The sequence below is a fragment of the Gossypium raimondii genome, chromosome 9, assembly GCF_025698545.1.
Source record: "Gossypium raimondii isolate GPD5lz chromosome 9, ASM2569854v1, whole genome shotgun sequence".
Lineage (NCBI taxonomy): Eukaryota > Viridiplantae > Streptophyta > Magnoliopsida > Malvales > Malvaceae > Gossypium > Gossypium raimondii.
This window is the reverse complement of record NC_068573.1, coordinates 33296227-33311017: the sequence shown is the minus strand read 5'-3', so window position 1 is coordinate 33311017 and position 14791 is coordinate 33296227. Positions and strand designations below refer to the sequence as shown.

The following is a 14791-nucleotide window of genomic DNA, read 5'->3' as shown; positions in this document are numbered from 1 at the left end:
TTCAACCTTTAAACCTGGTGTTTTCTAAACAATAGTCCTGTTTCAGGTTCCTATATTATTTAGAAACTTCTAGAGTAATATGCAAAATTTCCATTGTGAAAGTATTATTAGCCCATTAATTATTATTCCAATACTTGTAAAATATCATAATGATGGATAAAATAGAATTAATTTGAGAGCATGACTCGAAATAGATAAATTATCAAAGAGAGTAAGAATAACAAAGGAATTGATTGGGAACACATCTTGAAAAAAGAATGAAGTATTTCAAGAACATCAAATTCAATATAAATAGTATGAAGACTAGATGCCCCAGATATTGCAGCTTGAACTTCTCTGTACAAACTTTCTGAAAACCATTCTGAGTTTGACATGTGTTTAGGAGATCTACAGAACTTTGTCGATGCCCTAAGATGTTGCCTACCATTTCTTGTTGATTCAGGTATAGCAAGATCACCACATGCCCTGATCTGATCAAAATTTGAGCTGTTTTGATCACCTCATGCCCCAATTTGATCCGAAATTTGAGCTTCTCTTTTCAGGTTTTCAACTCAAATTCCTTTTGGTCTCAAGGAGCCCTTTGCGGGTTTTCACCTTGACCTCTCCTTTTTTTTTTCTTTTCTTCTTTCTTTTTTTCTTTTTCCTTCTTTCTTTTCTCTTTTTTTTTTGTTTTTTTAACAATTTTTTATTGAATCTGAACTCATAGGATTAGGTATGTCCCCGTTATCCCTTCCGATCAAGATTGACGCTTTTCCAGATATGGTCTTCCATATAAGGTCCTTTTCAGGTTGGCATGAAGTTCTTTTTGTATGGGAATGATCTTCTTCAATACTAGGTCCTTCTCTTGGATAACTTTGAGCATTCCTCTTCAATCGGGATTGGATCCAAAAACTCAGAGAGAAAGAATCTTTTCTTCAATAGGCAAAACCGCGATAGGCCCAAGAGAACGGCATTGCCCCGGTAGAGTTTTTTTGCCTCCAATGCTCTATTCACTTTGGGGAGACATAATGTTATTTTGAACAGCCTGTAAACTTTTGATATCGTGCTATTGTTCCGGTTACAATGTCGGTGCTTAACCCGGGCATGACTATGCGAATATATTTTTAAACTCTTGAAGCAACTCTATAAGGTTTTGCTTCGTTTCTTCGGTTATGCATGTTCTAATTTTTACTATTTTCCCCTCCTCCAAGGTCACAATCTCCATTGTCTCTTCATGAGGTAAAATTTGTTTCTATTCCTGTTTTACCATATACAACAAGTCCGAAAATAGGCTACAATCTATGTCGTCTTTAAAATCATAAGATCCCTCTAAACACATGTCTCGCTCAAAAGGAGATTCTGAGTCTGTAGCAGCGTCACTCATGTCGTTGATATTTAGAGACCTGTTGTAGGTACAAAAGAATATACAAAGAATGTATGAATTTATGAATAATTATTTGTAGAGTATAGTTATGAATGAAAGATTGTTTTGGAAGAAAATCCAAAAGAATGAAAGAATCAAAAATAATTATTCGTAAAGAATGAAAGAATATTAGCTCAAAAATGATCGCAAAGATGCATTTCATTAAAATAATGACGTTCAGACATGAGCCTATTCCACAAAAGAGTTCTCATTGCCCCTAGGCTAAAAGCAACAAGTGTGTTCTAAATATTACTCTAAGTAAGATCTAAATACTATAGAGATTTCTTCCGCAGTCCTATTGCTTAGAACACTCCCAGGGTTATAAGGGCGAATATCTAGCAAGGTTCCTTCTTCAGTTTTTCACAAATAACATTGGTGTGAACATTTCCCAACTTCTTCATGCATTGCATTCACTCCATTATCAATCATGATTGGTAGCAGATTTTCTGCAGTGGAGGAATCATCAAATTTGACAACACCCATACTGATAAGCCTTTCAACCATTTTTGTAAAGGCAATGCAATTTTCTATGGAATGCTCCGTAATTCCCGAATGATAATCACATTGCGCATTTGTGTCGAACCATTTAGGGTATGGAGGTTGTAAAAGCTTCAAGTAGAAAGGGGAAACAACATGTGCGTCAAATAGAATCTGATACAGCTCTAGGTATGACATTAGGATTGGTGCAAATTGGGACTTCTCAATGTTTTGCTTTGTGCCGAATTCTTATCTCGGGGGGATCTGACGGCTAGAAGTAACCGTCCTTGGCTGGCTTGTGGTAATCGGCCTTGAATAACCCTTGTCACACCTACTCGCATTATTTACCACATTTTTCCTCTTCCTCGGGGCCTTTAAAGTATTGATTTGGGAGCTCTACTCTCGCCCTTTCCGTTTATAATGATCTTCAAATTGTTTTGGGAACTCCACTCTCGCCTGTTTTGTTTCCGCTAGATCATCAAGGACAACATAATTAGTTAGATTGCCCCTTAGATTGGAGTCTGAGCCTGTTGAGAAATTCATTGGTGTCGAGGTACCAATTTGGTATTGGGGTCTAATGTTAACAGACACCTTTTGTGGATACCCATCTGGTTGTACCTGAGTGATTTTTGGTGTAGAGCCTGGAAAATAAACAGGGTCTTCATTATCATCCCCAAAGTGGACCGCTGGGTTTTTTCCTTTTTATAACCCTCTATCCAATAACTGGGTTAACTGGCTCATCAAATCTCTTTTGAATTCTAGCATCTGATCCTTCATATCTTGTTGAAATTTGGTCAATTGCTCTTGCATCTGTATTTGCATTTGCTCTAATCTCCCCAACCTTTGGTCTATGTCTCTTGATTTTGCTTGAGTACCGTAACGATGTTTGGTTGGTATTAACTGAAATAATTTTACTCAATTAGGGTCTTTTAATGGTCCTTAATGCATATGATGTCACGTAATGCAAATGCATGAATGCAAAAGAAGAGAGGTGTTGATTCTGATTCAATTCTATTAGAATAAATTTTCTAGAAAACAAATCTCTTTACATAAAATGGATATATATATATATGGCCTTACCCTCATATTCCAAGCAAAGACAACGATCCTTCTCTTCATCCAGATGTTAAAATGAATCTCGAAAATTTTTCAATGGATGCCTCTTCTATTAAACTATCACTCTTCTCTTATTGTGTTTTCTCAGAACATATTCAGAAAACCATATTATTTCCCATTTCATCAAAAGACCTATTTCTTTGACAAGCTTTTCTGTTTAGCAATCAAATTTGAAACAACACCTCTTTTCTATGATGAAAATGCAAAGCAATCATAAACAAAACAAAACAAAACGGGTTTGTATAAAACAAAAGTAAGCAAGAAAGAATTGAACACCTATTTCGGTGACCACTAATGGTTCAGAGTGGTTCTACCTAGTGTAGGCTCTTAGGTCTCACTACATGCGGTTCAGCTCTAAAGTAAAGGGTACCTGAACCGGCAGATTCCTCAATCCTCACCCATTATAGGTTTATATAGACCAAGTTCAGTTCAGGGGAATGCATTTCCCTATGGCTGCACGGAGATGAAAATCTCACAAAGACATAGGTACGGATGTATCTCGAAAGTGATCCACTATCCTGCACGGAGGTGAAAACCTCACGAAGGACTAGTTTCTCACTCCCACTTAAAAGGGTATAATCAAGCGGTTATGTAGTGCGATATGCAGAAACATATCAAAAATTCAAACTAATAGAGCAATTACAAACCGAAGTAATGATAATTGTAACAAAAACGGACAAACATACAACAAAATAATCGTAAATTTGAACCAAGCTTTCGGGTGACATCTAGGCATTCGGTGTGGTTCCACCTAGGATAAGTTATTAAGGCTCATTATATGCGATCCGGTTCTAAAGTAAGGGTACCCGAACCAGCAAATTCCTCGATCCTCACCTATTATAGGCTCATACAGACTGAGTTCAGTTCAGGGGAATACATTTCCCTATGGCCATGCGGAGATGAAATCTCACGAAGACATCGGTACGGATGTATCCCGAAAGCAATTCACTATCCCATGCGGAGGTGAAAACCTCACGAAGGCGTAGTTTCTCACTCCTACTTAAAAGGGTAAGATCGAACGATCATGTAAATACAATATGCAAAAACTATATCGAGACTTACACAAATAAAGCAAATATAACAAAACGATGTCGACTATGTGCAATAAAAGGATCGTGAATTTGAACCAAATTATCCATTTTCGACAAAAAGACAAGAAATAATCAACTTGTGGCTTGACTCTCTTATTTTGGGTCCCCAGAGGAGTCGCCAAGCTGTTGACACCATTTTTTTGATAAAACGGGGTCGACTTGGATTTTGAAAAATGAAAACGAATGTGGGAGTCGCCACCAATCTTTTTTGATGAGGTGTGATCGGGTCACCTTGTAAAATGGTTGTTTGTAATAAACGGTTTAGATTTATTAAAAAAATACTTTTAGTCTGCGAAATTCAAAAAAATAGGTTCGGGAGTCGGTTACGTACGAGGAAGGATTAGCACCCTCGTAACGCCCAAAAATTGGTACCTAGTTGATTAGTTAATGTCTTAATGTCGAAAATTGAAAACTTTAAAGAGATTTAAAATACGATCCTTTATTTTAAAATTTATATAAATCGAATTACCCGTTAAGACCCTCTCATCTCGAAAAGGGGAAATGTCACACCCAATGAGTTAGGATGTGATACTTCACCTCCTCAAAATGAGCTTGTCAAATAAAACTCGTGCAATAAAACTTAAGAGGATATTCAATTGTTTAAGTCATATGAAGAAATTGCAGCCCAATACTCATGTTATTTTTGGGTCTCCTAAAGTTCCATCAACACTCATATTTTGTAGCTCAAATTTTGTGGTGACAATTTTGCAACCCTATTTCTATGATGATTATGTGATAATGATTTTATGACCATGAAATGCAACCTCAATTTTGCAGCCATAAACCTCAGATTATGTAACTTAGAGTTTGTAGTCACAATTCTGCAACCCAAATATACAATACCAATTCTATATCCCTTAGATCAAATTCATCTCCTTGTGGCTTCCTACAACCTATTTTTTGTTGTTTTTAGGTAAATGCTCCTTACAATTTCTTTCATGTTATTTTGGTTTTTTTTTGAAGCTTCCTTTATTTTTTGGCTTCTTGAAGCTCCTTCAATACTCATGTTATTTTTGGGTCTCTTAAAGTTCCATCAACACTCATATTTTGTAGCTCAAATTTTGTGGTGACAATTTTGCAACCTTAATTCTATGATGATTATGTGATAATGATTTTATGACCATGAAATGCAACATCAATTCTGCAGCCATAAACCTCAGATTATGTAACTTAGATTTTGTAGTCACAATTCTGCAACCTAAATATGCAATACCAATTCTATATCCCTTAGATCAAATTCATCTCCTTGTGGCTTCCTACAACTTATTTTATGTTGTTTTTAGGTAAATGCTCCATACAATTTCTTTCATATTATCTTTGGATACATATATGCTTCCCACAACTTTTACACCTTCCTCCAACTTTCTCTTGAGTTTTGACTTTCAATTTATTTTGGTTCCACACGTGTTGTATGGCCTTTTCTCCAACTTCTTGCATTTTCAACTTCTTATAGTTTCTTGCACATATTACAACTCTATCATCCTTTGTAGCTTTGTTAATCCTGCTTCACAGCCTTTGTAGCTTTGTTTAGTAGATCTCGCTCTACAACTTTTATAACTTCGCTTTACAAATCTAGTTTTGCAACCTTCGCAACGTTATTTTGTAGATATGTTGATTTATTCTAGCTCTACAAATCTTGCTCCATTATCTCTACATCTTGGCTCTTTAAACTTGTTATGTTTATTTCTTTTCGCCATGTTATTTTGGTAATCATCTCTACTTTATAGCCTCTGCAACTTTACGTTGTAAATATGTTATGTTGGTATCTTCTAGTCCCCTTTAGTTCCCTACAGCTTCTTACAACCCTCATATTCCTACAACTTTTGCACATATGTTATGTTGGCTTATCCAACTCCTTGTAGCTTCATATAGCATTAGATTTTTGTCGCTTATAATCTTGCTTTAGAACTCACAACTATGTTCAGTATCTTTGGTCTCATACCAAAACCAAGCTTGAACTTTTACTTTGGTTTTTTGTCGTCTTATGTTGGTTTCTTTAGCTAAAGCTTGACCTTTTGTTCCAACTTTCTACCATGATTTTTATTATCTTCCTTAATATGAAAAATCACAATATGAATTTCTAGAACATTTCATTATCCTTAGGTTTTGTCATCAACTTGCAGTCCTATTGCAAATTTCTCATAGCAAACTCTTGCTACTTTTCAACAATAAAAATTCTACCATATGCAATTCAAGCTTCTACTTTTCATCAAAAAAATTTCTAGCTATAAACTTCAACTCTTAAGTAGCAAAATCTTGCTCTTGGAAATTACTTTCACAGTTTTTCTCTTAATTAATTGATAAAGCTCATTTCTTTAAGGGATGCAATCACATCAAATATCATGGTTCCAACACAAATCCCTCAATGTATTAAAAAAATCCTTCAAATGATACTATTACGCCACATAAATTGGCTTCTAGAAAGATATTCTAGACACAAAGCTTAAATGTATACTCTAGCTTCTTGAGCAAAAAAATCCTTTGAATGATACAATTAAAATTCAGGGTCAACATCCTCAATCTACTCACTTACCGGTATAGTTTGCTCATATTAATTGGTCTTCGACATGCCATTTTATAACATTTTTTATACCAAAAGGGGGACTATTGTAATACCCACTAAAAATGGAAAATATCCATTTAATAACCTAGATAGAGCCCAAAAAAGTTCCGACTCAAAATAAAGAAAAATCTCATAGAGCTTAAAACTTTAAAGTCTTGACTTATATGGAGTAGTGATTAAAACTCTTGTCAGATATTCGTTTCACAGCGGTTCAAACTGTGTGACACCATTCCCACCACTAATATTGGATAAGAAAAAGCTTTGCAAAGGCTTAAAGAGCATGTACACTAATGTTAACCATTGTCACATTGCACATAAATGCTCCTTCTATAACATACGAAGATTCTACACCATTCAATAAGCTCACATGAGAAAGAGATGATAACAACTCTTAATGACCAAGGTTGTTACCTCAACTAAGGATTGCTACAATAACATATCTAGGTAGTCAATTGTTGATCTGTCATAATTTGATACATCAAATTAGGCTCTTTAGAATACTTGATGACTTTTTTTCTCAAGTAATTTATGAGTTTTTCTATGCTTTTTGTTGATTTTTAGTTTTTAGTATTAATGATTGTTTTTCTTTAGTTTTAATCCTTTTGAGACCGAAATTGGAAAAATGGTGTCATTAGGAGTTTAACGGTGTATTTGACTTTATGTAAGGAGTGAAGAAAATTGCATTTGTAGTGGGTGTCACAACACTAATGCTAGGATCTTGCGACATTGAACCTCCATAACTTTATAGGACCAAAACTTCAATGAGAAACCAACCTGGAGTAGTCTGTCAAGGATGTCACGACACTAGGTGTATTACGACACTGAGCCTGAGATTGTAACTTCACTGCTGATGTTGAACTGAAGGAGCTAGGGCCATTGTCGAGGATGTCGCGACACCAGCTAGCCTGTGTCGTGACATCGAGAACCCCCAAAACCAACATTGTGCCACTATCGAGGGTGTCGCGACACCAACGCCTAGATTTCATAACAATAAAGTCTGACGGGGTGAAAAATATTGCTGGAGTAATTTCATGTCCAACACTAACTGAAATCAACTCATACACTCCAAGGGCATTTTTGTCAAACTTTAGGGTTGTAACTTGTTTGTATTAAAGGCACTTTTGATGCCAAACATAAAGAAACAACATTTTATCATCTTTTTAGCTTCTATTTTATTCTCTTCATCATTTTTAGGTTTAGATTTCTTTCCTTTCTTAGCTTAGTTAGTTGATAGCTGCTTGTTTCTTTAGTTTTACTCTAGCTTTAACTTTTTTGCAATTAGATACAAAAATTCTTTCTTGTATTTTGATTTCTCTTTAAAACATCTAATAGATTTCAACTTTGTGAACTTGTAAAAGTGTAAAAATCTCAACTTTGGTTGTGCTTTCACCACCATTGATGTTGCTATCGTCTTCCACAAAGACTCCATCAAAAGTCACTAAGATTTTCTCAACATTATTTTTGATACTTTCTTTAATGAATCATTTAATTATCATGAACTTTACTGATGTTTGTATGTTTATAATAGGTAGTCACCTAATCTTATGGTGGTTGGTTGATGGAAATGTAGCATGGTTAGTTTTTAAGTCAAAGACTAAATCATAAAAATTGGACTAAATCGAATAGACTTTAAAACTTAGAATAGACGTCTCTAGGTGAACACTTAGATAGGTAAGACCGAGAGGAGAGCCTATTGAGAACCAATTTGATTGTCCTGATTTAGTTTAGTGAGATCGAGAAATAAATCAAACTAAATCGTCTAATTGGGTAAAATGGTGACTGAAAGGTAAAATTGGACCAATTAAGAATTTGACCAATTTAGATCTCTAATCCAAGAATTGACTAGCAATATGGAAGTCAACCGACCACTTTAGTCCATTGAATTGATATTTGTGCACTTTGGTTTGTTTTACAAATTAGTCCTTCTAGATATAAGTTAGTGTAATTAATTTATGATGATGATTTTTCATACTATAACACTTAGTGAGTAGCTAGCTAGATTTCTTAATTTCATGCATTTTCATTGTTAGTCACTTTATCACCCGATCTCTCTTGGGTTTGATCCTCAGAATACTCTACGTTTCATTGTAACACAAAAACATTACAACTAACTTGTCACACTTGTAGTTAAGCCGTTTTAATTTTAGAAAATTGTGTTGATTCTCTGATTGGTGTTCGTACGCCATGGCGCGATCAATTGTAGCATTTGGGAAACTCATAAATTAACTATAAATTCTAAGTTTTATTCTCACCACAAATGCGACTACTCACTTCTTTTAATTCTCTTCATCACCTTCAACCTTATATTCCCTTTAGTTAGACATTGACTTAAAAATCAGAGAGCATTTCAAAATCCTAACTCACCCTTGTTTTGCAGTTTACCATCTACAGAACCCAACTCGCTCCATGTCCCATATGTAGTGGTATGTTTAAACCTAACTAATACCCAAGGTTTTGAAAATTAGACTAGTGGTTGAATCAATCAAACCATCAGTTCCCGATTTTATTGGTTAGACTGGTTCAACTAGCGATTTGATTTTAATTAAATAAATGTTAAAATTTTGTAAAAATTAAAAAAATATATTAAAAAAATTATAAATATTGATTCAACTGGGTTAAGTAGTTTGCTCAAAAATGATTTAAAACTTATTCAACCATTTGTCCGAATCAATATATTAATATGTTTTCGATCTAACCAGTCCAACCAACATATCGAGTTCTAACAAGTATGCTAATGCCATTGACTTCCAAAACAAGTAAACTTGCAGAGTTGAATTTATATATGGAAATGATATTATATATGTACACGGTCCTTATGAAAACTATACAAATTTCATGCATTCGTACGTATGACGACATAAGAATTATGTATCAAGGGAAAATAGAACTTGAAAAAGATATGTTTTCTGAAGTTACCACACGTAAATTTTGTAATGACTCTGGACCCGCATTCATCCCATCACACTGCTGGAGAAATTATAAGTATAAACCCAAAACGAATTCATGGAAAAGATTGCATGCGAACAACAAAGGTTGCCTTCAAAGAATAGTTTTTCCACTTTCCTAAACGTGAGCGACTTGTCTGTTTGTTTCCGAAGAAAAAGAAAAGTTGGAAATTTAAATGAACAATTCACAGATTACGCATGCAGATGAACAGTTGGTGGGATTGTGGACATGAAATGAGCTATCTTCGTTTGAAAGGAATTATAAAAGTTACTCCACATTCAAATTACCAAATCATCAACTTCCTTTATTTCGACTTTTTATAAAAGTTGAAGCAAAACATCAAGAAGGTCGTAATCTATCATAGAAAAGGGTTGTAATTTGTATGAAATTCCCATGTGTATTTCGTTTTTTTTTTTTTTTTTTTTTTGCTTTAAGAGAGTTTGTTCATGTATCAACTTAAAATGTTTTAAACATTTTGAATATAATCTTTTTTTGTCATTTCACATTTGATCCAGTTCACATATAATTTGTGATCTAGTTTTGAATCTTTCAATTTTGGTATGACTTATTTGGCCTTTCAACTTTATTAAAAAAATTATTTTAATTCTTCATTTTAATTTTGTTGATTGAGTATTAGCTCGATTGGCATCGGCATTGTTGCCAATGCAGGAGAATGTGGGTTTGAATGCTCTAAAATGCATTGTCCTCCTATTTAAGGGTTGGGGAGGGTTATGGATAGTTCTAGGTATTGTATCAAAAAGAGCAGATATGATAAGAACTTATAATGAGATTATGTTATCATCAAAATTGATAGAAAAGTTAACATCTGTTAACTTTGTTGATGTTGAATCTTTATGACAATCCATATGCATATAATGTTATCAATTAATTAATATTTTAATTTTTTTAATTTTTTTTTAAAAATCAATTAATTGCTAACGTGGCACTGACATGGCAATTCATGTGTATGCCACGTCAACAAAATGAATAGGCGTCAACTTTTTTTTATCTATTTTAGGGTGATTTGACAAACAATACTAGTTTAAGGGTTAAAAGAGGCAAGAAATTAAATAAATAACTAATTTTTTATAAAGATAAAAGGCTAAATAAATCATTATATCTTGAATTTTTTAAACTTCTAAAAAGTAAAAAAGAAGAAGACAATTTCATAATAATTGAAATAAGAGACATATCAATTTTATTTTATTTTAAAAATAATTTTCATTCTTTATTTTTAAAATTTAAAATATATAGTTGTTAAATAAAAACAAAATTCTATTTTGAATAATGCAAATATGATTGTATGTTTGGACCAACTTTAAAAAAAAAGAAATGTTGAGAAATAATTGATAATAATAATTCAATTAAAGTGGGGAAAGGTAGACTCTAGTGAATTTACTCCGATCATTAAATAGGAGTTGAGTTAAATAAACATGTTGACAATAATGCCAGAACATATTAAAATTTATGTATTTAAAATATTAAAATTTGATGTAAAAATTTAAAAGTTGATTGTATTTTAACTAAATAAAATTTATATCAAATTTGTAATATTTAAATGTGATTGACGAATATATATTTTATTTCAAGATACAAAAATTTTACCATTTTTTAAAAAATTAATAACTTTTACAATCTTTTACAATTCCTAATAATTTTTTAATTTTATTTGTACACTTTTCAAAATTCTAACATGTTTTTAATTTTTTTTTAAATTTTAAAAGATTTTATTTTTTTCTATGATGATATCATTGTGACGTTAGCATATGACACATGCGATTTATGATTGACAGGATACCCCAGTCGGATTTTTTAACATCCAAAGGATTGAATTGAGATCATTTCATAATGTTAGGGACCGAAATGGTAATGTTTGATAACATTAGGGAAGGAAGGAAGTAGGTCAAAAAGCACTTTAAGGATTAAAGTAGGGAAAACAATATACTTTAGGGACTAAGTGTGCATTAAGCCTTTTGTCGAAACCATTTTTATTTTTGGAAAAAAACAAAAATTAGTTGTCGATGAAAATTTGGAGTCGCCACCAATATTTTATTAAGGTGTGATTGGATCACCTAGAATGACTTTGGTCTACGAGTTTTAGAAAAACAGGTTCGGGAGTCAGTTACGTACGAGGAAGGATTAGCACCCTCGTAACGCCTAAAATTTGGTACCAAGTTGATTAATTAGTGTCGTAATGTCAAGAATTAATAAATACAATCCTTAGTTAAATTAAATTATTTATTAAGACTTTCTCATTTAAAAAGAAAAAAGAAAATATCACACCCAATGCGTTAGGGCACAATATTTTATTCCTTTCAAGATGAGTTAGTCCAAAAAACTCGTGTAATAAAACTTAAGAAAATATTTAATTGTTTAAAATTTATGAAGAAATCGCAGCCTAATACGTTAGGGCACGATTTCTTAAAATCCCAAACATTCAATATTTCCTTTATTATTAATTTTTTAAATATTTATCTCGAGAAATCAACGTGTCACATCCAATACGTTAGGACACAACATATTAAATTCCCGATGACAAGTTTTATTTTGTTTGATCAAAGAGTAATTCTCGATTGTTAGATTTAACGAAGAAAATCGGAACCCAATACGTTAGGTCTCAACTTTCTTGAAAATCCTAAATATGGGTATTATCTCTATTTTGAAAAGTTCTATTTTTAAATTCGAGTAAAAAGATGACGTGATTGAATGTATGCATAAATGTTACAATAACAAATACATCAATGGCATAGAAACAATATAAACAAATAAATAAACGAAATGAAAAACAATAATCCATGACATGCAAAATATTAAATGAATAAATGTAAACACAATTAAATAACGAATGAAGAAAGCAAACAAAATAAATAAAGAAAAGAAGATATATAATATGCACATAGAAATTATGAAGATTAAAAAATACATATGGTTTACAAATAAATTTTTGGGTTATAGAACTTATATATATATATACAATACATAATATACTTATGAAAATAAAGAAAATAGATAAACATATATATAGATTATAAAATAGGTGTTTAAAATATATATATATATTTGAGCATTTTTAAAAGAATAAATATCCATATATATATAAATAAAAAACATTAGATTAAAAAATATATATATACACATGTACATATATAAAAAACAAACTAAATAATAATTACATTATATAAAAAATATACATATATATATAGGAAATAAATGGGTACATAAAAAGTATATATAGGAAAAATATTAAATAATAATTACAATATTAAAATAAAATAAATATACGTATATATATATATATATAAATATTAGTTAAAAATAAATAAATAAATATGTACATAAAAACAACAAATATACATATATATAGATAAAAATAATTGCAAAAAAGAATAATTACATTATGGAAATTAATTAATTTAAATATATATATATATATATATATATATAAACTAAATTGAACTGAATATGAAAAATCTGGGGCAAATCTGCAAATAAATGAAGTCACAAGGACTAAATTGAACACGAGCATAATCACGGAGGGACTGGAAGGGAAATTTTTCCTTTTCCTCATGTCGTTCCATAGGGACTAGATTGAAATTGAAACTAAATTAAAGGGCGAAATTAAAAAAATAAAAAATAAAAAATCTAATTGTAAAATATTAAAAGGCGGAGGGGCTAAAAGCGCAATTTACCCCTCCACTCAAAAACACGCGGATTAGGCCGGGTCGGGTCGGAGTCGGGTCAGCCTCCCCAAAACGACGCCGTTTTGGGCGTCTGGGGGGCTCTCCAAAACGGTACCGTTTTGGCACCCTATAAAAGCCCCCCACTCTCCAAACAAAATCATTTTTATGCCTATTTTTTAAAAAAAAAAAAAAAAGAACCTTTAAAAAAAGCTCTCCTTCTCCAATCGTCCGGCCTAGGTCCAGTCACCGGCCACCGCACCGGCCGCCGATCTCCGGCGTCGGCACCGCCGTCTGCGGTGGCCGAAAAAGGAGAAAATCTTCTATTCTATCCCTTTGAAGCCCCTAAACCTAGATCTGGACCCGAAACCCACAAAACATTGCTGTAAGAGCCTCAAATCTCCGAGAAACCTTTCGGTTTCCGACCGTTCACGGCGGTTCTGGATACCACTCAGGTCGTTTCTTTCCTTTTCTTTCTATTTATTTTCTTAGCACATAGATAAAAAAACATATAATAATAAAAACTGTAGATTAACAAAGATAAAGAAATAAATATCAACCTTGGAACGATTTATGCTCTTTCGGTATTGAACTAACTGTGTTTTTGCTGTAAAGGTAATTGTTTTTTTATTGATTTTTTAATCGGTCCCGTTACAATATTTCAATGGCTATTTTATAATAAAATAACAACATAGAAAGTAAATCTGTTGGATTTGATTTTCAATCTTTTGATTTTCTTTCCATTTTGTTTCTTTCCTTATCGTGCAGGTGAAGATTGCGTGGAGATTCGGCCTGTGTGGAAGATTGGAGTTGCGGCGACCGAAGTTTAGAAACCCTAGGGTTTTTCATCTATTTTGGGCCGTTGTATTCGGGCCTCGGTTCATTTTGGGTCTTACGGACACATTTGTATTTTGGGCCTTTTACCCGGGCCAAAATCGGGTATTACAGCTGCCCCTCTTTGCTCGTTATCGTGTAATAGGGACGGAGCAAAGACTTAAAAATGCCCGATTTGGCCCGGTCGTGCTGGACCTTGGTACTCTTCTTCTTCAAGTAGCCTCATTCTCTTTTACTGCATCTTTAGAGGTATAGGAACTAGTGCCTCAGTCTACTCCACTGCAATTTCAGGGAGATAAGACTAGATGCGAACAACAAAGGTTGCCTTCAAAGAATACTTTTTTCCACTTTCCTAAACGTAAGCGACTTGTCTGTTTGTTTCCGAAGAAAAAGAAAAGTTGGAAATTTAAATGAACAATTCACAGATTACGCATGCAGATGAACAGTTGGTGGGATTGTGGACATGAAATGAGCTATCTTCGTTTGAAAGGAATTATAAAAGTTACTCCTTATTCAAATTACCAAATCATCAACTTCCTTTATTTCGACTTTTTATAAAAGTTGAAGCAAAACATCAAGAAGGTCGTAATCTATCTATGGGAAACATAGAAAAGGGTTGTAATTTGTATGAAATTCCCATGTGTCATTTTTTTTTTTGCTTTAAGAGAGTTTGTTCATGTATCAA

At 32.8% G+C, this 14791-nt stretch overlaps 1 long non-coding RNA gene across 1 annotated transcript; it reads left to right on the top strand.

Moving 5' to 3' along the window:
• The first annotated feature begins 13451 nt into the window (after nt 1-13451).
• Nucleotides 13452-14539, top strand: LOC128032740 (uncharacterized). Its single transcript, XR_008189036.1, has 2 exons — nt 13452-13727; nt 14041-14539. It is a non-coding gene; the product is annotated as an uncharacterized LOC128032740 (long non-coding RNA).
• The last annotated feature ends 252 nt before the right edge of the window (nt 14540-14791 follow it).